The following is a 21,868-nucleotide window of genomic DNA, read 5'->3' as shown; positions in this document are numbered from 1 at the left end:
GGCCACCACTAATCTACTTTCTATCTCTGGATTTGCCTCTTCTGGACATTTCACATAAATGGGATTACACAATATGTGACCTTTCAGTCTGGCATCTTTCACTCAGCATAATGTTTTCAAGGTTCACCCATGTCATAACATGTGTCACAACTCCATTCCTTGTTTATTTATTTATTTATTTATTTTTTAATTTATTTATTTTTGGCTGCATTGGGTCTCTGTTGCTGTGCGCAGGCTTTCTCTAGTTGTGGCGAGCAGGGGCTACTCTTCATTGCGGTGCACGGGCTTCTCATTGTGGCGGCTTCTCTTGTTATAGAGCATGGGCTCTTGGCATGTGGGCTCCAGTAGTTGTGGCACGTGGGCTCAGTAGTTGTGGCACACGGGCTTAGTTGCTCCATGGCATGAGGGATCTTCCCAGACAAGAGCTCGAACCCATATCCCCTGCATTGGCAGGCGGATTCTTAACCACTGCGCCACCAGGGAAGCCCTTGGTTTTTGGTTTGGTTTGGTTTTTGTTTCGTTTTGTTTTGTTTTTGGAGAATGCCCCGTGGAGGAGTCTTTTTTGGGGTTTTTTTGCCACAATGCATGGTTTTTAGACTCTTAGCTCCCCAACCAGTGATCGAACTGGGGCCCCCTACAGTGGAAGTGCAGAGTCCTAACCACCGACTGCCAGGGAATTCTCACAACTCGGTTCCTTTTTATGGCTGAATAATATTCCATTTTGTGGATGAACCACATTTTGTCTATCCATTCACCTGCTGATGGACATTTAGGTTGTTTCACAATTGTGAGTAGTGCTACTATGTACATGCATGTACATGTTTTTGTTTGAACACGTGCTTTCAATTCTTCTGGGTATATACCCAGGGGTGGAATTGCTGAGTCCTACGATAACTCTATTTTTAGCTTTTTGATGAAGGGAAATTATTTTGGTCTTGTTGTTGTTCGTTTATTTTGTTTTTGTCTTTTATGATGTGATCTTTCTTCATTTCTTTATCTCCAGTGTGTGGCATATGGCAGGCTGTACGTATGTCAGTTGCGTTTTTTAAAATAAATTTATTTATTTATTTGTTTGTCTGTTTGTTTGTTTTTGGCTGTGTTGGGTCTTTGTTGCTGCATGTGCACTTTCTCTAGTTGCGGCTAGCGGAGGCTACTCTTCGTTGCAGTGCATGGGCTTCTCACTGAGTTGGCTTCTCTTGTTGCAGAGCACAGGTTCTAGGCACGAGGGCTTCAAAGTTGTGGCTCACAGGCTCTAGAGCGCAGGCTCAGTAGTTGTGGTACATGGGCTAATTTGCTCCATGGCATGTGGGATCTTCCTCGACCAGGGCTCGAACCCGTGCCCCCTGCATTGGCAGGCGATACTTAACCACTGCACCACCAGGGAAGTCCTGGAAATTATTTTGAATGATATGTTTATTTAATAATACAACATAGCCAAAATATAATCATTTCAACATGTAACCAATATGAATATTATTGTGATCTTTTACATTCTTTTTTCATGCTGAGTTTTTGAAACCCAGAATGTGTTTTTCACTCAGAGCACATCTCCATTCAGATCAGCAACTTTCAAGCACTCGATAGCCACGTGTGGTTCATGGTGACCATCCTGGACCGCACAGGTCTATCTCACACTCCTGGCGTCATTCTCCAGCTCTGTTGTGCCTGGCGGGGGAAGGGGTGGTCACCCCCACCACTGCCCACTAGTGTCCAAGTGCAGGATCTCTCTCATCTGTGGGCCTCAGCACTGGGGTAAGTAGTTGACATCTGCATAGTAGGGTTGGACAGACCATCCTCCAATCCCTGCTCTGCCACCTACACACATACACACACATCCTGCTAGGGTCTGAATATCTGTGCCCCCACAAAATTCATATGTTGAAGCCCTAACTATCAATGTGATGGTATTAGGAGGTGGGGCCTTTGGGGTGATCAGGTCATGAGGGTGGATGCAACAACTGACAAAGGATTAATCTTCAAAATATATAAACAGCTCGTGCAGCTTAATATCAAAGTAACAAACAGCCCAATCAAAAAATGGGCAGGGCCTTCCCTGGTGGCGCAGTGGTTGAGAATCCACCTGCCGATGCAGGGGACACAGGTTCGTGCCCCGGTCTGGGAAGATCCCACATGCCGCGGAGCGGCTGGGCCCATGAGCCATGGCCGCTGCGCCTGCGCGTCCGGAGCCTGCGCTCCACAACGGGAGAGGCCACAACAGTGAGAGGCCTGCGTACCACAAAAAAAAAAAAAAAAAAAAAAAAAAAAATGGGCAGAAGACCTAAAAGACATTTCTCCAAAGAAGACATACAGATGGCCAACAAACACATGAAAAGATGCTGAACATCAGTAATTATTAGAGAAATGCAAATCAAAAATGAGGTATCCCCTCACACCAGTCAGAATGGCCATCATCAAAAAATCTACAAACAATAAATGCTGGAGAGAGTGTGGAGAAAAGGGAACCCTCATGCATTGCTGGTAGGAATGTAAATTGATACAGCTACTATGGAGAACAGTATTTTTAAAAAACTAATAATAGAACTACCATATGACCCAGCAATCCCACTACTGGGCATACACCCAGAGAAAAACATAATTCAAAAAGACACATGCACCCCAATGTTCATTGCAGCACTATTTACAATAGCCAGGACATGGAAGCAACCTAAATACCCATCAACAGAGGAATGGATAAAGAAGATGCGGTACAGGGCTTCCCTGGTGGCGCAGTGGTTGGGAGTCCGCCTGCTGATGCAGGGGTCACGGGTTCATGCCCCGGTCCGGGAGGATCCCACATGCCGCGGGGCGGCTGGGCCCGTGAGCCATGGCCGCTGAGGCTGTGCGTCCGGAGCCTGTGCTCCGCAACGGGAGAGGCCACGACAGTGAGAGGCCCGCGTGCCACAAAAAAAAAAAAAAAAGAAAAGAAAAAAAAAGAAGATGCGGTACATATATACAATGGAATATTACTCAGACATAAAAAGGAACAAAATTGGGTCATTTGTAGAGACATGGATGGACCTAGAGACTATCATTAGAGTGAATTAAGTCAGAAAGAGAAAAACAAACTTCATGTACTAAGGCATATATGTGGAATCTGAAAAAATTGGTATAGATGATCTTATTTACAAAGCAGAAATACAGACGCAGACATAGAGAACAAATGTATGGATACCAAGGGGGAAGGGAGGGTGGGATGAATTGGGAGATTGGGATTGACATATATACACTATTGATACTATGTATAAAATATATAACTAATGAGAACCTACTGTATAGCACAGAGAACTCTACTCAATGCTCTGTGATGACCTAAATGGGAAGGAAATCCAAAAAAGAGGAGATATATGTATGCGTATATCTTCACTTTGCTGTACAGTATAAATTAACACAATATTGTAAAGCAACTATACTCCAATTTAAAAAGGAAATGTGATGGTATTAAGAGGTGAGGGCCTTTGGGGTGATCAGGTCATGAGGGTGGAGCCCTCATGAACGGTATTAGTGCCCTTATCAAAGGAAACCCAGAGTACTCACTTGCCCTTTCTGCCATCTGAGGACACAGCAAAAAGACACCATCTGTGAACCACAAAGCCCTCACTGGACACCAGACCTGATGGCACCTTGATCTTGGATGTTCCAGCCTCCGGAACTGTGAAGAATAAATGTCTGTTGTTTATAAGCCTTCTGGTCTATGACATTTTGTTATAGCAACCCAGATGGACTAAGATACATCCCAACCCTGGACTCAGCCTTCTAATCAATAAAATAGGAGTAAGGTAAGGAGGACATGTGTGTGCAGGCCCCTTGGGGCTACCTGGCACCGTGTGTGCATGCAGTGCCAACCACAGTGGCACATGGTGATGCTATAAAATCAAGAAAACGTAACAGTGCACTTCCAGAGGAAGTGGGTGCCTTGGGAATCATGCAGGAGTTACCTGGCTACAGAGGCCACTGCATAAGCCCAGGGAGCCATCACTGGTCCTCAGCTGCCTATGGGTACCCCTAACTCAGGGGTCATTCATTGGGCTTCTCACCTGGTGCACAGCTGGGGCAGAGATGGGGAGGGTGGCCTGAGCAAGGAGATGCCAGGTCAGTAGGCACCCTGCTGGGGCTGCTACAGGATTACTTCTTGGGGAGTTTGCTCCCAGCTTCTCAGGGTGGACCCGGCCAAGCCTTGGGGCCACACCAGCCCTCCTTCTGACTCATTCATCAGTGGAGGCAGAGAAAGCAGCCTTTAAATATAGCTCAGCACCATCTGAGACTGTGGGGCTGATGGAAGGACGCCAGCAGCCGCCCCTGACCCAGCCAGCCGTCCTCCACGCTGGGCTCAGACACCCCCGCCTCTCTGCCTTCTCGCCCCTTCCCTTGCAGCCTCAAACAGCCTGCTGTCACGAGGCCCAGGCTCAGATGTTTAGGCTTTCTGTAAATGTGAGCTATAAAAAGAACCATGGGGCGGGTGGAAGGGTGGGAAATGGCCACCAGCTTGCTAAGAGATACCACCCCCATGCTGCCCCTAGCACAGCAAACATCCCCCCAACCACCGCCCCTAGAGATGCAGGCTCCTGCTTGCGTGCAGACACACTGTGACAAGCTGGCATTTAGAATCAGGGATAAGGAGGCCAGCCAGTTGGGGGAAAGCCAAGTCTGACTTTATAAAGGTCTCTCTCCTTGGCCGGAACTGGGTGCTGGAAATTGCGGATTGTGCAGATGCCTCCAGCTGAGGCAGGTCAAGCCCTCTCCAGAAGCGTACCTGGGTGGGCGTGGGGGGTGGGGGACACATGGACACTGTGGGACACAGGCTGCCAGCCCGTAGCAGGGCTCCAGCCCCAGGCTGGCCTCCGCAGGCTCTGAATGTGCATTCAAGACAGCCACCCATGCAACAGCATCATTCACCTGTCCCTCAGCCCCACCTCCACCTGATCATGCTTCCAGCTTGCACTTGTGCCCAGTCGCCCAGCTCTGCACACCCACTGCTCCACTTGGGCAGACCTTCCCTCCTCCATCAGGGTAACTGCAGCCCCCCCCCAGCCAGCGCCACCCTTCCCCTGGGCTCTCTGCTCATGCAGCCCACCTGCAGCCCAAGCTCCCCACGCCATCCGGAGCTCGAGACGTCCACCTCCTGCCACAGCCCATCCCCCCCCTCCCTTGCGGGGACTTCCTGCCAGTCCTTCAACTGAACATAGGGCACCGACTAGGTGCCGGGCACAGAGCAGGAGCTGAGAATGCACGGTGGAGAGTAAGATGGGCACTGTCACATCCTCACGGACTCCCAGTCAGACGGAGGAGGCAGAGGGCACATCGACAGACCTACATCGACAAACCGAAAAGAAAAAGCAGGGAAATAATGAATGACAGCTGGGATGTGTGCTGTGAAGGAACAGCCCAGAGCACTGCAGAGAGGCTGATCTTCCTCAGAAGGGGAAGGGAAAACATACACAAGGCCTGAAGGACAAGGGTCTGGTGGGAGAAGGGGGAGGGGTGGGGACATTCCATGCAGGGAAAGCAGCTCTGATTAGGAGCAAATTGAGAAGACCAAGGTGCCATGTACATTCTCCTTGGGACTACTTGGTCTTTATTCTGAGAACAGTAGGGAGCCTCTGAAGGCTCAGGAGAGCTGGCATGCTCAGACTTCCATTTGTAAAAGCTCACTGACTCAGAGGCAGAAACAACAGTGGTTACCAGGTGCTGGCATGAGGGGAATGAGGAGTTATTGTTTAATGGGGACAGAGTTTGGTTTGGGCTTTTTTGTTTGTTTGTTGTTGTTGGTTGGTTGGTTGGTGGGGGTTTTTGGTTTGTTTGGCAGCACTTCACGGCTTGCATGATCTTAGTTCCCCAACCAGGGGTTGAACCCGTGCCCCTGGCAGTGGAAGCACGGAGTCTTAACCACTGGGCCACCAGGGAATTCCCAGGGACAGAGTTTCCGTTTGGAATGATGAAAAAGTTCCAGATGGGCTTCCCTGGTGGCGCAGTGGTTGAGAATCCGCCTGCCAATGCAGGGGACACGGGTTCGTGCCCCGGTCCGGGAAGATCCCACATGCCGCGGAGCGGCTGGGCCCGTGAGCCGTGGCCGCTGAGCCTGTGCGTCCGGAGCCTGTGCTCCGCAACGGGAGAGGCCACAACAGTGAGAGGCCCGCGTACCACAAAAAAAAAAAAAAAAAAGAAAAAAAAAAAAGTTCCAGAGGTGGATGGTGGTGATGGGTGGGTGACAATATGTAAATGTATGTAAAACCACTAAACTTTCACTTAAAAATGGTTAAAATGGTAAATCTTATGTATATTTTACCACAATTTTAAAAAGTTTAAAAAATTATCAAAATGATAAAATTTATGTTAGGTATATTTACGTCATGGGTTAAGGTGAAATCAACCCACATGTCCATCAGCAAACGAATGGATAAACAAATTGTGGTATATCCATACAATCGAGTGTTCATTCAGAAAATGATCAAAGTTTTGATACATACTACAACGTGGATGAATCTCAAAAACTAACTGGAGGACGCTAGACACAAAAGACTACATAGTGTATGATTCTATTGATGTGAAGTGTCCAGAAGAGGGAAATCCATAGAAACAGAAAACAACGATTGGTGGTTGCCATGGGCTGGGAGAGGTGGAATGGGTATGGCAGCTAACGGGTACAGTGTTTCTTGAGGTGATGGAAATATTCTGGAGATGGATGGTGGTGATAATTGCACAACATGTGAATGTCCTAAATGCCAGGGAACTGTACACTTTAAAATGGTTTGGGGAATTCCCTGGCGGTCCGGTGGTTAGGACTCCGCGCTTTCACTGTGGAGGGCTCTGGTTCAGTCCCTGGTGGAGGAAAAATAATATCCCTAGTCGAGGGAACTAAGATCCTGCAAGCTGCACAGCATGGCCAAAAAATAAAAATAAAAATAAATAAATAATAAAATGGTTTGGAATCCCCTGGCAGGCCAGTGGTTAGGACTTGGCACTTTCACTGCTGGGGGTCCGAGTTCAATATCTGGTCAGGGAATTAAGATCTTGCAAGCCACGTGGCGCAGGCCAAAAAAACAAAAAGTTAATTTTATGTTATTTATTTTGCCTCAATTTAAAAAAAAAAAAAGGAAAGGAAAGTTAAGTTCACTGGCTATGCTAAGAAAAGAGATGAGTGGGGCAGGGGGACCAGGGAAGAGAGGTGGGGCATATCTCGGAACCCAAGGCAGTGACAGATGATGGCACCAGGGAGGGGCAGGGAAAAACAGAGGGAAGGGAGAAACACGGAGACAGGAGATGGGACCCTGTGACTGGTTAGATGGTGGGTTGTTCATGGGATGGTTCTATCCCGTCCATCAGCCCAGTGTGAGGCCATTACTTGAGACAGGTCTGGCCTTCCTGTCTCTGCTCCTGCTGTGCCCACACCAGCCTGCCCATCTCAGTGCTCAATCCCACTCCACATTGAAGGCTCAAGTGTCCCCTCCCCCCGGGGGTATCCTCATCGTCCTCTCCCCAGTGCTAATCATCAGAGTCTTCTGCGTGTCCTCACTCCCCTCCAACTCCCATCCATCTCTTTGCTGTGCCAACCAGGAAACATCCCAGGAAGCCCCGAGTCAGCATCAGGTAGCATTCAGGTCTTAGGCTCCTTAGAGCAGGGGTCTACAAACATCTGGAAAGGGTCAGACAGGAAATATTTTCTGCTCTGAGGGCCAGGCAGTCTCTGTTGCAATGACTCAACTCTGCCTGGGAGTCTAAAAGCAGCCCCAGATAATAGGTAACTGAATGAGCACAGCTGTGTGTCAATAAAACTTTATTTATGAACTCTGACTTTTTTAATTGAAATATATTTGCCATATAACACTGTGTAAATTTAAGGTGTCCAACACTTGATACATTTATATATTGTAACTGATTTAGATATTGTAATATGATTGCCATTGTATCCATAATTAGCACCTCTATGATATTACATCATTATTTCTTTTTAGTGGTGGGAATAATTAAATTGCTAGTCTCTTAGCAAGTCTGATGATTATAATACAAAACTGTTGTCTATATTTACTCTTCTGTGCATCTGTGGAACTCTAGGACTTATTTACTACTCATTGCAAGTTTATGCCCTTCAACAACATCTGTTCTATCCCCCCAATCCCATGTACACTAAAATTTGAATTGCAGATAATTTTCAAGTCGCGAAAGTTTTTTCCAGCCATTTATAAATGAAAAGGCCTGGAGACTTCCCTGGCAGTCCAGTGGTTAAGACTCCGTGCTTCCACTGCAGGGGGCATGGGTTCAGTCCCTGGTCGGGGAACTAAGATCCTACATGCCATGAGGCATGGTCAAAAATGAAAGAAGGAAGGAAGGAAGGAAGGGAGGGAGGGAGGGAGGAAAAGAGAAAGAAAGGAAGGAAGGAAGGAAGGAAGAGGGAGGGAGGGAGGAAGGAAGGAAAAGAAAAGGCCATTCTTAACTCACAGGCTGTACAGAAACAGACAGTAGGCTGCATTTAGCCACCATGCTGTGGATGGTTCTAGAACGATCTCTTGCCCCACATCTGTCGCTTCTAATAGTGTATATCAGGGAATCTTGGTTATCTTTATAAGGGCACTAATCCTATTTATGAGGTACCCACCCTCATGACCTAATTCCCTTCCAAAGGCCCCACCTCCTAATACCATCACCTTGTGGGGTAGGATTTCAACATACAAATTGGGGGTAGGGGGAGACATAAACAGTCAGACCACAGTCGTGAGTATACACGTTTTCAAAAATTATTATGGGGTAATATAAAACTGCACTGTTTAAGCAAAAGGTCACATGGTACAGAGCCCTGCTACCTGCTCTCTCTCATGCTGCACCTATGGCTTCCTGGGGAGGTCCCTACGATCAGTTAAGGAAAAGAAAATTCAGGCCTGGTTTACAGATGGTTCTGCATGATCTGCAGACACCCCCTGAAACTGAACAGCTGCGGCACTACAGCCCCTCTCTGGGACACCCCTGAAGGACAGTAGTGAAGGGAATCCCAGTGGGCAGAACTGTGAGCAGTGCACCAGGTTTGGTTGTTCACTTTACCTGGAAGGAGAAATGGCCAGATGTGTGATTATATGCTGATTCGGGGGCTGGAGCCAGTGGTTTGGCTGGATGATCAGGGACTTGAAAAGAAGATGATTGGAAAATTCATGACAAAGAAGTCTGGGGAAGAGATCTGCAAACCGGCTTCTCTGAATGGGCAATAAGTGTGAGGTATCCCATGACAATGCTCACTGCTATGTTCTGATTGTCTGTGTCCCCCTCAAAAAACGTCATATGTTGAAATCCTACCCCCCAAGGTGATGATGGTATTAGAAGGTGGGGCCTTTGGAAGGGAATTAGATCATGAGGGTGGGTCCCTCCCGAATGAGATTCAGTGTCCTTATAAAGAGACCCCAGAGAGCTCCCTGGTCCCTTCTGCCATGTGAGGACACAGCAAGAAGATGCCATCTATGAACCAGGAAGCTAGCTCTCACCAGACACCAGATCTGCCAGCACCTTGATCTTGGACTTCCAGCCTTCAAAACTGTGAGAAATAAATATCTGTTGTTTATAAGCCACCCAGTCTATGGTATGCCTGTTATAGAAGCCTGAACAGACTAAGACATTCACTGAAGGGTGGCCTTAGCATAAGAGGATTTTTTTTTTTTTTTTTTTTTTTTTTTTTGCGGTACGCGGGCCTCTCACTGTTGTGGCCTCTCCCGTTGCGGAGCACAGGCTCCGGACGCACAGGCTCAGCGGCCATGGCTCACGGGCCCAGCCGCTCTGCGGCATGTGGGATCTTCCCGGACCGGGGCACAAACCCGCGCCCCCTGCATCGGCAGGCGGACTCTCAACCACTGCGCCACCAGGGAAGCCCAGAAGAGGATTTTATTTTATTTTTTTATTTTTTTATTTTTCTGCGGTACACGGGTCTCTCACTGCTGTGGCCTCTCCCATTGTGGAGCACAGGCTCCAGACGCGCAGGCTCAGCGGCCATAGCTCACAGGCCCAGCCGCTCTGCGGCATGTGGGATCTTCCCGGATCGGGGCACAAACCTGTGTCCCCTGCATTGGCAGGCAGACTCTCAACCACTGCGCCACCAGGGAAGCCCAGAAGAGGATTTTAATAATCAAATGGATAGGAGTCTGTGGATAACAACTGGCCTCTTTCCCCAGCCACTGCTGTGTTCACCCAATGGGCTCATGAACAATGTGGCCACCCAGTGCCCTCCTACCTGGGTGACCACTGTTAGCCATCTGGTCTATATTGGGACTCTGTTCTCACCACCATCCTGAGTTCACCGTTCCTGAGCCCCTCCAGTGGGCAGGCACAAAGCAGCCACCCTTCCCACAGGCCGGAGGCCACATCCACTTGTGCAGACTTGGCTGGGAGGCGCAAAGCCCTGAGGACTGGTAGGAGCAGGGGACTGATACTGGGCAGGCTCTTTCCTTCACTCCTGGACAGCAATGCCTCCCAGCCCACACCCTTGTAAGTCCTTTTATTTACAGCCAAAGCAGAAGCGTTCAATACTTACATTTGGTGACTTGCTTTTTTTTTTTTTAAGTTGAGGTAAAATTCACAGAACATAAAATTAACTAGGAACCATTTCCTTTCTTTTTTTTTTTTTTTTTTTACTGCCAGAGAATTCCCAACCAGTAGCCATCATTTTAAACTGTATAGGGACTTCCCTGGTGGTGCAGTGGTTAAGAATCCACCTGCCAATGCAGGGGACACAGGCCTGATCCCTGGTCCAGGAAGATCCCACATGCCACGAAGCAACTAAGCCCATGCATCACAACTACTGAGTCTGCGCTCTAGGGCCTGTGCTCCACAAGATAAGCCACCACAATGAGAAGCCCGCACACCGCAATAAAGAGTAGCCCCCGCTCCCTGCAACTAGAGAAAGCCCACACGCAGCAACGAAGACCCAACGCAGCCAAAAATAAATAAAATTTAAAAAAAAATAAACTCTACAATTTGGTGGCATTTAGAACATTCACATTTTGGGGGGTTTTTTTTTGAAGTATAGTTGATTTACAATGTTGTGTTAATTTCTGCTGTACAGCAAAGTGATTCAGTTATATATATATACACATTCTTTTTCATATTCTTTTCCATTATGGTTTATCACAGGATATTGCATATAGTTCCCTGTGCTATATAGTAGGACCTTGTTGTTTATCAATTTTATATATAATAGTTTGCATCTGCTAATCCCAAAGTCCCAATCCTTCCCTCCCCCCACACCCCTCCCCCTTGGCAACCACAAGTCTGTTCTCTGTGTCTGTGTCTGTTTCTGTTTTGTAGATACGTTCATTTGTGTCATATTTTAGATTCCACATATAAGTAATATTATACGGTATTTGTCTTTCTCTGTCTTACTCCACTTAGTATGATAATCTCTAGGTCCATCCATGTTGCTGCAAATGGCATTATTTCATTCTTTTTTATGGCTGAGTAGTATACCATTGTATATATGTACCACATCTTCTTTGTCCATTCACCTGTGGATGGAGATTTAGGTCGTTTCCATGTCTTGGCTACCGTGAATAGTGCTGCTATCAACACTGGGGTGCAGGTACATTCACAATGTTTTGCAACCATCTTATCTAGTTCCATAATATTTTCATCACCCCACAAGGAGACTTCATGAACATTATGCAGTCACTCCTTATCCCCCCTCCTCCCAGCTCCTGGCAACCACTCATCTACTTTCTGTCTCTGGATTTGCCAATTCCGTAAATTTCATATAAACAAAGTCATACCATACGCGACCTTTTGTGACCTTTTCTTTCACTGAGCATAATGTTTTTGAGGTTCGTTGATGTTGTAGCATGTATCAGTGCTTCATTCTTTTTAAGGCTGAATAAAATATTCCATCATACGGATGGACCACTTTTTGTTAATCCATTCATCCATTGATGGACATTTGTTGTTTCCACCCTTTGGCGATGGTAAACAGTGCTGCTATGAACACGTGTGTAAAAGGAATTGTTTTGAGTATCTGTTTTCAATTATTTGGGGGATGGCGACTTGCCTGTTTTACTTAATGATATAGCAAAGACATCCCAGTGGCAGGCCAATTCTACACCCAGTCTTCCATGGTTTGCAGGATGAGCTCATTAGATGTGTGTGGAATGAAGCAATGAATCAATGTTTAGATGAAACTTTCCTGGGAGCACTGCAGTTTTTGTTGACAGAGAAGTTGACTGGCTAGGGTGACGGCCTTAAATGCAGCAGCTGGGGTGGGATGGTGGTCAAGTGAGCCCAGAAAAACGGGTAGGAATGTAGGCTCCTCCTTCCTGAACTCTAGGGACCCAAGTGGTTTTCTGGAAAGGTCTCAACCTTCAAAGTCCAGCTTTAAAGAACAGAAGGAACAGGGTGCTGGGGTTCCCCCTGAGACAGCTGCCCAGAAGGTGAGGCCAGCCTGTAGGGTGGAGGCAGCAATCCCCCACAAGGTGCCCTAGGTCCTATGTGTCCACCATCCTGCAAGGCCCACACTACAAATGCCAGGGTGGGAGTACCCAGGAGAAAGGGGCAGAGGAAGCAGACAGGGACGGATGAGCCCTTTGACAAGTTTATGTGGAAAGGATCAGGAAGAAATGTACAGGACTCAATGAATGAGAATTCCTGTTACTCTACATCCTCACCAGCATTCCATGCTGTCAGTGTTCCCAGTTGTGGCCATTCTAATGCATGGGTAGTGGTATCTTATTGTTGTTTTACATTGTTGAGTTTTAAGAGGGGTTTTTTTTTTAATTTTTTAAGGGAATTCCTTTATTTTTATTATTTATTTATTTATTTTTGGCTGGGTTGGGTCTTCGTTTCTGTGCGAGGGCTTTCTCTAGTTGCAGCAAGCAGGGGCCACTCTTCATCGCGGTGCGCGGGCCTCTCACTATCGTGGCTTCTCTTGCTGCGGAGCACAGTCTCCTGCCGCGCAGGCTCAGTAGTTGTGGCTCACGGGCCCAGTTGCTCGGCGGCATGTGGGATCTTCCCAGACCAGGGCTCGAACCCGTGTCCCCTGCATTGGCAGGCAGATTCTCAACCACTGCGCCACCAGGGAAGCCTGTTAAGAGGGTTTTTTGGTTTGGCTTGGTTTTGGTTTTGTGTTGTTTTGTTCCGGTTTTGTATATTTTGGATACCAGTCACTTATCAAATACTTGTTTTGCAAACATTTTCTCCTAATCTGTAGCTGGTCTTTGTTCTCTTAACACTGCCTTTCCCCCAGCATTCATTTTAATTTTAACAAAGTCCAAGTTATTATTTTAAAAAAAAGGAAATGTACAGGAGTCTGGCACTGACTTGCATCTGGCCGTCAGCACAGAGTGGCTATAAGCAGGGTGGCAGGTGACAGCTGGGGACAGCTTCCCTCTTCTCTTCCCCCCTCCACATCCATCACCTTCCAAATCCCCAAGTTAAACTGCCCTGAGACACTGCCCTGACCCCTGGGACACCAGGTCACTTCATCATGGCCACAGTCAGATGCCAGAAAACCCCTAAGCACTCCCGGGGTCCCTGGCTTCCCAGGAGGAACAGGTTGGCACAGACCAGATGAGGGGGTCTTTGCAGCAACACACATAAGACCTCCCTTCCAGGCCTGGGATGGGAAGAACATTCAAATGTGCCCCTGACCATCTTTCTAAATTAGCCACCACTCTGCTCTCCCCACAGCACTCTCTCCTTCTCTTGTAACCCCATTGTATTTTCTTTTTTCTGAGCTTATCAGTGCACTTGAGTATCAAATATTGCCTGTCTCCCCGACCCTGATGGAAAGGCCCCCATCTGTACAATCCAGAGATCAGCAAGCAAGAGGCAAGTTAGGAAATATGTCCAAGTTGGTGGGGGGGGGGGGGTCTCTGTCACAACTCCATTCTATCCCTTATCGTGAAACTACACAACTCAGACTGGGACTCGAACCCAATTGCACCTCAAATGAGACTCGAACTCAGCCAAAATTCAGACTGGGACTTGAACCCACAGGCTGACCCTCAAACCCACTGTCTTTTCATTGAAATAGCACACCTGGTCTCAGGACTTAAAGAAGCTCAGGTTCTTTACATCTCATCGCAGAAGGAATTCAACCAGAGGCAAAGTGACGGGGTAAGGAGATTTATTGAAAGAGATACACAACCCATAGACAGAATGGGGCCTGTTTCAAAAGGTGAGAGCAGCCCAAAATATAGGGTGGTTAGTTTTTATGGACTGCTCTCCAGCACACTCTCTCATCCTGGCCTAAATATATTCCAACCTCAGAGACATTCCATGCCCCACACTCATTTCTGTCTTCCTGCTGTAGTGAGGTGTGCCGAGAAAAAAAAAAATCCCACTGGTGGGGGGATGGGGAGGGGGGATGGCAGGGTCACGCAGGGAGAGTGAAATGCAGCCTCAAGGGTCCTGGTCTTAACGGGGATGCTGGGAAGGTTGAGGATGAGGGGGACACCCCACCCTGCATCCTGTTTCTCTCCTGGGCTCTGCAGCTCTGTGAGTCACTATTCTGGCAGTTGCCGGCCTGGAGCCAGGGCTGGGTGGGATGTGAAGGTGGCAGGCAGGCAGGTGGGGAGACCTACTTTAGCCTCTGGTTTCTCCTCCACACCCACAAGGGCCCTTGGGTCTCAGAGCACACACTCGGGCACCGCCCACTAAATCCGGACGCCAAGTCGCAGGTCCCCATACCCTCTGGCTCCTGGGCTGCCTCTGCCACTATCACCCACCCCTGGGAACCAGGAAGAAAAGGGCTGCCTGTCTCCACCCGCCAGGGCCTGGGGAACCTGCATGCCTCCCGCCAGGAAAAGGGGACATGGCCTAGAATGACAGCCCCACTGACCCCTCCCCAAGATGCCAGAACCTACCAATCACCTCCATCCCCAGAACTCCATGCCTGTTTTGGGGAAAAGATACACACACACACTGATATTTTGCAGGCGGGCACCTATGTGGAGAGTCAGGGCAGTCAAAGGCAGGTGGTGAGGCTGCTCCCCACCCCACACCAAATTCAAGCCACATCTGGGGACATTATTTGTTGCCATGACGGTAGGAAGAGGCGCTCTGGTACCTAGTGTAAGTAGATAGGGTAGGGGGTCCCCAAAGAAAGAGAACCAGACATGGCTTTCTTGACACAAGTGAAGCCATTTCTGGCCTAAGCCACTTTGTGATCTAAGCCTGGCCACAACGCTTGCCCTTGAACGGGTCTCAGTAATCAGTGACCTTAAAGGAAGCGAGAGAATGTAGGAACACAGGAAAAGTAGTCAAGAAACAATATTTCAGCGATAAAATAGAGACCTAGCTCCTCCTGAAGGGATACGCATAACAATCTGATACAGGTCTGAGTTCTGCACAAACTAAGGCCCCCGACCCAGGAGGAGGATAGAATGATGATGTTGACCCTTCTGACTTCAGTCAAGTAAAGCTTGGATTCCATCTACCTTTGCCCCAATTCTATGCTGAATTCTCCTCTGCTCAAGCCCCTTCCTGAATATACACGTACCCTTACTTAAAACTTCCCCAGTTTTGCTATTCAGAGAGACACTGCTTTAGGAAAGATCTCTGGTATTCTCCTTACCTGCTGCAAATAATAAATCCTTCCTTCTCCCAATCTTTGGCTTGATTGTGTCTTTTGGCTTGACACCCTCCTAGAGATGATCCCAGTTTTCAGGTAACACTAGTGGATAGAGGCCAGGACTGCAGCTCAACATCCTGAGATGCACAAGGCAGAGCCCCCACCCCCAACAGAGAACGATCCAGCCCCAAATGTCAAGAGTCAGGAAACTGGCACTTTTTCGCCGTAAAGACTATATAGAGCAGGCAAGCTATCCAGCCTCCTTGTGCCTCAGTTTCAACAATGCGAAATGAGGATAAGGTAATAAATCTTTGCAGTGAGGACTCCATAGGTAAAGTGCCTCACTAGGAAGCAACAGCTGTTATGATGATTGGCATTCTTAAGACCTTAGGCTCCAAGGCTCCCACAGACCCGAGTTCAAATCCGAAATTCAGACAAGTGCTATCACTGCCTGTCTCAGAGTCACGGGGGGAGACAGATGAGCTACTGGGGCACACAGCCTCAGTGTGGTGGGGGGGATTTAGGGGTACAGAGTAAACTCTCGCAGAGCTCAGAAGTGCCTGAGCCTGGAAGGGGCATTAGGGAACGTAAGACCATCTGGCTTCTGGGTACCACAGATGCCATGGCAACGGGACAGGATGGGCTCTGGTGCAATACGAATTGGAGAAGGTTTGGGGGAAGAATCATGCTGGCCTTGAGCACAGAGCAGGGAGCATGCCTGAGACCTGGCCCATCTGGTGGGTGGCTGGCAGGAGGATGGTTGTGAGGATCTTCCCCCAGCTTCCCAGAACATACAGGGTAGCTGCGAGGAGGGAAATTCACCAAGAGCAGGGACAGGTACACTAGGGAAATCCAGGACAATCAGAGGGAACCTGGGCCATTCAGAGGGTGGGCAGAGAATTTCCCAGAGCCGAGAAGAGCCAGCCTGCCTGCCCACTCGCCCAGTCTGACCAGAAACCCAGGTCCAAGCTTGGGACATGTGGCCCTGGTGGTGCACCCTGGCTCCAGCCTCCAGGGACAGAGCTGGCTTTAGTCACAGTGGAAGCACTGGGAGATTGGGCAGCAAGTATGCACCACCCACAGATGTCCAGAAAGTCGTGAGAAAGAGGGACAAGCCTGGGGAGAAGGGAGGGAGGTCAGGGGAGAGACAAGGACGCCCAGGCTGCAGAGACAGACACATTAGTGCCCTCTGACTGCAGAGTCCCCAGAGGCCCTCTCTTGTACATTCCCTCCTCGCCGCAGCAGCAGCCAGAGATGCAAAGCAAGGAGAGGGGAAGCCCCCCTTCCTAAAAGGAAGGTTTTGGAGATCCTGGGGTAAGCCCCTTCTCACAGCCTCAGTTTCTCCCTCAGAGGGAATTCCCTGGCGGTCCAGTGGTTAAGACTCCGTGCTCCCCACTGCAGGGGGCACGGGTTCCATCCCTGGTAGGGGAACTAGGATCCAGCAAGCCCCAGGGCATGGGAAAAAAAAAAAAAAAAAAAGAACTGGTTTCATGCCCACCCCTCTCAGAAGGTAATGCCTTGGCCCAAACAACAGGAGAGTACTTTGCAAATCCGGGTATCGGTTTACAAGGCAATATCCCTGGGGAGCCAGAAGGCAGCAGGGGACTACCTGGAGGTAGAAGCTGCAGACTTGAGCCACCACTCCAGGCACACAGCCCGACGGGGAAGAGCTCCACCCCCGCCCCATGCTGAGCCTCCAAACCACAGCCGGCAGGGCCCCGGCAGTAATTGCAGGCTTCCTTTGGCCTTCCTGGTGGCTCCAAGCCAGGACAAGTTTCATTCCGGAAGGGCGGGCCACAGCAGGGGAGCAGAGTGGCGGTGGAGGGGGGTGGGGGGAGCGGTACTCAGGTGGAGGCTGGCTGGCAGTGGGCTGGCCTGGGGCCCATGGGCCGAGGCCCAGGCTCCAGCGGCCTCTAACACACCCCTAACATGGCAGGTGGCCTCTGATGGTCCTCCCGGCCTGCCCTCGCCCCGCCCCCGGGTCTAAAGGGTGAAGCAGTGAGCCATTTCTTGTTCCAGACACCTGCAAGGGGGCCCAGCAGCAGCAGCCTTTCTAGCCTAGCAGTGTGGGCGGTTTGGATTTGCTCAGTTAATAATGATCACCCAAAACAAAAAGCAACACAAACTAAAACCCAAACCCAACTTTGTCCTCATCAAGCCCCTGGGCTGAGCATGCACAAATTGGCCTCTCGGGATGTTTTCACCAGAGGAAGCAGGAGAAAAGACAGTACGGAATCACCCAGCACGTGGGTCTGCAAAAGCTGAAGGAGGAAGCTGGTGGCCGAAGCCAGTGGGTGGCTAGCCCAGGATGCCAGGAGAGAAAAGGCCGCCTGGTGGTGGCTGGAGGACCTGGACCATGGATCTCACCACCCTGAGCTCTCTTTCCTTATCTATGATAAGTTGCTAGATATACGTAAGCAAAAGTCCACCAGTCTGGAGAAAGATCGCCACCCACCCACCCCATCCTCTGCCCCCAAATCCAGAAGAGAAAGAAAAACAATGGACTTTGTTTTAGCAGACACGGGTTTTCTCTGTGCCTCAGCTCCCTCATCCGTAAAACGGGGCTAGTGAACTTTAATTCTGACCCAGCCTTGGGGCAGGGGTTAACTAAGTGAATATGTAGAATGAGCCCAGCAAAGCACCTGGCTGGCAGTAAGTATAAATACACACTGTCTCTTCTTAGAACAGGGCATGTTATCTGGTCTCTAACCGGCAGCCCCTGGGGTTGAATGCTGAGTCTTCAGGGGCCCTTCAGAGTCTCACAGAATCTTCTGAGGGTGCTTCTCAGGTTAGCTCTGTAAACACAGAGGGCTTTGCATGAAGCCTCAATTAACACAGCGGCTAATTCCCCAACATGTCTTCCCAGGGCTCCAAGGAAGAGCAGAGCGTTTCCAAGAGTCCCTGCTCAGCTCACCCTGGCCGCTTAGGACCACCCTGTGCTCTGGTCAATCCCTTGGGAGAACTTCCCAAACTTAGGGAAACCGAGGCCCAGACTACCAAGGGAATGGCTCAGGGGCGCGCAACCTCCAGCTCACGGCAGGGCAGTTAGAACAACCGTGGTTGGCAAACATAGCTGTACTTTGGACTCACCTGGGACACCTGAGTCCCCTGCCCGGCCCAGCCCAGACCCAGAGATCCCGGGATTTCTAGCCACGCCCCATCACCTGATGGTACAACCCTCAGCAACAGCGGGGGAAAAGAAACAGGTCCTGTGACTCCATTGAGGAGGGCAAGGTCTGCATTCTTCTCGCCATTTCCAGGTACTTTCACAAACAAGTCGTGGAACAAGAGAAAAAGCTGTGCATTTGCTGGTTTTGTCAGTCCCCTCGCCTTGCTCCCCCCTGCAGCTGGGCCCCGAGGGAAGAGTTAACAGGAAGTGCCTGGCGTCCTGCAGCCACAGAAGCCCATTGTTCTCCAGCTGGCCCCCTCCCCCTCGTCCAGGAAGACCCTCCAGGGAGCTCCTTCAAAAGGGCCGGGCCGGTGTCTCCATACTGCAGGCCAGCCAGTCGGGAGAGCCAGCACAGGAAAAGGAAACCCGCCGGGCGAGGGCTGGGGCACAGCTGTCACCGCAGAGTCTCGGGGGGTTTCCGAGGAAGGGGGGCTCAGACTCACCCGCCTCTGGGGGGGGGGTTGCAGCCCTCCCCCACAGTCCCCATCTGGAAGCCGGAAGGCTTTGATCTCAATTCTTTAAGTACAACTTAAGCTCCTGCCTCCCTCCACCCATTTGCCCCCCACCCCTCCCACCCCCAGCATCTCTGGTTTAGAAAGTTTCACACCGCACCCCTCCTCCGTCTGATTTCAGATCTCTCTTGCAGGCACTAACCGCCGGCTTTTTCTGATTAGAAGACTCGGATTGCGGGGGGGTGGAGAGTGGGTGCTGTGCTTTGGCGGGGCAGCCTGGATTTGGGGGGCAAAAGGAGGCAGAGAGCTGCGAGCAATTCCCTGGGAGACCCTGGGGGGCAAGCAGGGTGAGGGTGAGCAGCTGGCAACCAGATGTTAAGTGGACAGGTTGAGGGGGAAATTAATTGGTGCCAGTGGGGGTAGGCGGAGAAGGCAGGACCCCAGGGGGCCCCCGGGTAGCTACCTAGGTACAGGAGGGAGAGTGGCGAGACTGAACGCTGAGATAACTTAAGTTAGAGTCAACAATGTGCTGGGGAGGGGGCGCTGATCTTAAGCCGATTGGGCCAGGGGGCTAGAAGGCAGCGAGAACGAAAAGGGCAGGGAGGGGCGGCGGGGTAGGGACCCAGGGGAATTTCTGCTGAGAGGGGCTGCAAGAAAGGGGCAGGCAGGGAGCTGGCCTTGGAGAGGGCTCGGGCCTGGACATGCAGGTGGAGGGCCTTAGGCCCAGCTCTCCTGGACACAAATTTTGGGGAGACCTTAGCTCCCCGGACACAGGTGGGCAGAACACCCCTCTAGGGTGAGCCTCAGAAAACAGATATGAAATACCCTAGTGAGAGCAGTCCCGGACACAGGTGGGGAAGGTCTGGGCTCCCCTGAACACAGATGTGTGGATCTGAGCTCCACTACACACTGCTGTGGAAGTTCTGGGTTCCCCTAGACACCGATGTGGGGTTCTGGGCTCCCCTAAACATACATGGGGGGAGGGTTTCAGTAGCCCCCACGCCAAGGGCGGGAAGCGTGAGCCTCAAACTCTGGCAACCCCCATTTCCCTTCAGCTTTTCTATGCCATTTACCTGATTCCGAGCAGACGCTCAGCCCCAGGACCCCCCAGCTCGACCTCTGCCTTCCTGCTCGGCGCCTAAACCCCGCCCCGCGCCTAAACCCCGCCCCTACAACCGCAGGGCGCGCTGGGGCGGGAGGGGGAGGCAAAAGCCGAAGGTCTGGGCGGAATCCGGAAGGGACCAGTTTGGGGGCGAGGGGGCGGAGCCGGGGTCACAGACCAACACCTGGAGCTCTAGGAAGTACTTAGCTCGGTGCAGCGCGCGGGGGCGGGGCCCACAAAGGAATGCAAAGCGGGTAAATTTGCATATCCCGCCCCGTCTTGATTGACACCCAGATAACCCCGCCCCTCGCCCTGGCTATGTTACCCACCCAGAGGGCCCAGCCTCAGACTTAAATTTCACAGCCTAGATCAAGTCCCCGCCCCGCGCCACTAGCAATCTGGCCGAGGCCTGCGTTTTACCGCCTCGGGCGGGTGGACGTCGCCCAGGTTCCTGGAACCGGGTAAGCCGGTCGGGGAGCCGCTTCTGGGCTGGTCTCGACCTGTGGACCGGCCCTTTCCTAGCTCAGCGGAGTCCGAACTGGGGCATCTGTTCCTTGGGTCCCACACAGTGGAGGAGGCGGGGGTGGGGGTGGGCGTGGTGAGCGAATATCTGGATGGGGGGTGGGGCACTACTAGACCTGTCCCGTACTTGCTTTCCTGCAGGGCAATCCTCTCTGGACCTCGGTTTCCCGACCTCAAAGGATAGTAGCAAATGCATCATTCACTCACAAAAAAACGCTTAGTAAGCATATACTAGATTCATCTCTGCACTGATGGAGGCCACAAGCTAGAAGAGGAGACAGACCCAGAAAGAAATGTAACGTTGCAGATGTGATAAATACTACTACTACTACTACCACCACTACTACTACCACTACTACTACTACTACTACTACTACTACTACAAAGTAGCTCCTGATCAGAATAGCAATAAATATAGGGGTCTTAGACTAAAACGGAGGGCAAGAAAGGTAAGTTCCCTGATGATTTGCTCTTGAGCTAAGCTGACTTAGCTAGGTAAATAGGGAAGAGAAAAGACTCTTAGCAGATAATAGCATATACAAAGGCCCTGTGGCTGGAAAGATTATATTTCCCTGTGGAAATATAAGGAACAAAAAGTAGATCAGTGTGGCCAGAGAATGATGCAAGATTAGCCAGAGATGGGCTGGGCACAGATCAAGCAGAGTCTTTCAGACAGTCTTAGGGGTTTTGTCCCTCTTCCAGAAGCAGAATTTTCCTAATTCTGGGACAGTGGGCAAAGTGATTCAATGTTATTTAAATAATGTAATGAATCCCTCAGAGTCTCTCCCTTTTCAGCTAGTCTAAGGATCGTCTTTGGCAATAATGTGTCTTTAACCTTTCTAATCTTCCTCTGTAACAAAGAAAGCTGTCTGGAACCTAACATTGGCTACTGTTTCAGCAGGGTCTTATGACAGTGTTTCATTTTCATTGTAACTTTTATACACTGTTACCTTCTAAGTATGGTGAGTGATTGACAAGTGGGTTAAGTTTTTAAAATATATTAACTTAAATAGTAGTACTGTTGTTAAGCATATATGACAAAAATCCTGACCGTCAACTCTCTGAAGTTTGGGAAATTCAATTCTAAGAGCCATGGG

At 50.0% G+C, this 21,868-nt stretch overlaps 1 long non-coding RNA gene across 1 annotated transcript; it reads right to left on the bottom strand.

Annotated features, from left to right (window-relative positions):
* Positions 1-1,306: 1,306 nt before the first annotated feature.
* On the bottom strand, positions 1,307-20,278 carry LOC136794189 (uncharacterized). Its single transcript, XR_010840575.1, has 3 exons — positions 20,221-20,278; positions 3,535-3,649; positions 1,307-1,388 (listed from the first exon to the last, which is right to left on the bottom strand). It is a non-coding gene; the product is annotated as an uncharacterized lncRNA (long non-coding RNA).
* Positions 20,279-21,868: the final 1,590 nt, after the last annotated feature.

Source organism: Kogia breviceps, chromosome 4 (genome assembly GCF_026419965.1).
Source record: "Kogia breviceps isolate mKogBre1 chromosome 4, mKogBre1 haplotype 1, whole genome shotgun sequence".
NCBI lineage: Eukaryota > Metazoa > Chordata > Mammalia > Artiodactyla > Physeteridae > Kogia > Kogia breviceps.
This window is presented reverse-complemented; position numbering and strand designations above follow the sequence as displayed.